We start from the raw sequence: 1,064 nt of genomic DNA on the forward strand, positions 1-1,064 counted from the left end.
ACAAGAGGAGTTCATTGAACTTATTAACAGCGATGCAGCAAGAACTGATTTCTCTACAATGCCAGTTACAAAATTCTGGATCAAGAGTTTGCAGTCATATCCTGCTCTGTCTGAGACTGTGTTGCGCCTTCTTCTCCCATATCTTTGCGAAACAGGGTTCTCCAGCTTGTTGGTTATCAAGTCTAAATACAGACTTGTTGTGGAAGATGATCTTTGTTGTTCTCTTGCAAAGACTGCCCCAAAAATTTCTGATCTGGTGAGAAAGAAGCCCTCTCAACCTTCGCACTGATGTTGGCTTTTTACACATACTGTTACAAAACTGTTCTTATCAGTTTAATATGTGATATGTCCTCTGTTGGAGGGCAACATATTAAATGTATTTTTGCAAGTAGGAGTAGGACCAGGAGCTTGCTCCAGCCACTCCACGCATCAACCTGGTATTATAGTACTTCCAGGAATGGTGCAGCCCCTTAGGGGGTCCTAAAAAAAGAAGAAGAAGAAAAGACCATTACCCATGCTATACCATGCTTCAAAACAAAATTTCATTTATTTGTAATTAGAAATAAATATTTCACAATATGTAATTACATACTGTCTTTGTGATTAATCACTAAGCTTTAATTATGTTCAATTTCTAACAATGAAAATACATCCTGAATATCATATATTTACATTAAGATTCACAACAGTAGCAAAATTACAGTTATGAAGATATAGATATCTTTATATATAGATAGATATAGAGATATAGAGATAGAGATAGAGATACAGCACAAAGGAATATAACGCTAATTAGTCCACACAGCAGTACAGAGGCTCAGTTCAATTCACTTCTGTGAAACAGTTAATATACTGGAAGTCCTTCAACTCATGAAGGCTGCTGGATCCAAGTCAAGGAAGCAGACAGCTCAGTCTTCCACAGAGCAATACAGGCAGCCCAGCCACAGACAGCACACAGCAGGGCGGGTCACCAACCAGGTGACAGGATCTGACAGTCCCCAGCTCAAGTGATGTATGCACCAGCAGTGTGGCAAAGCAGGTCTCAAAGGAACATCAAGCTCTAG

The 1,064-nt window shown here is 39.5% G+C and overlaps 1 pseudogene; it reads left to right on the top strand.

Annotated features, from left to right (window-relative positions):
• Nucleotides 1-291: 291 nt before the first annotated feature.
• On the top strand, nt 292-471 carry LOC115870291 (annotated as a pseudogene).
• The last annotated feature ends 593 nt before the right edge of the window (nt 472-1,064 follow it).

The sequence above is a fragment of the Echinops telfairi genome, unplaced genomic scaffold (genome assembly GCF_000313985.2).
Source record: "Echinops telfairi isolate 266 unplaced genomic scaffold, ASM31398v2 ScPeMD7_443;HRSCAF=831, whole genome shotgun sequence".
Classification (NCBI taxonomy): domain Eukaryota; kingdom Metazoa; phylum Chordata; class Mammalia; order Afrosoricida; family Tenrecidae; genus Echinops; species Echinops telfairi.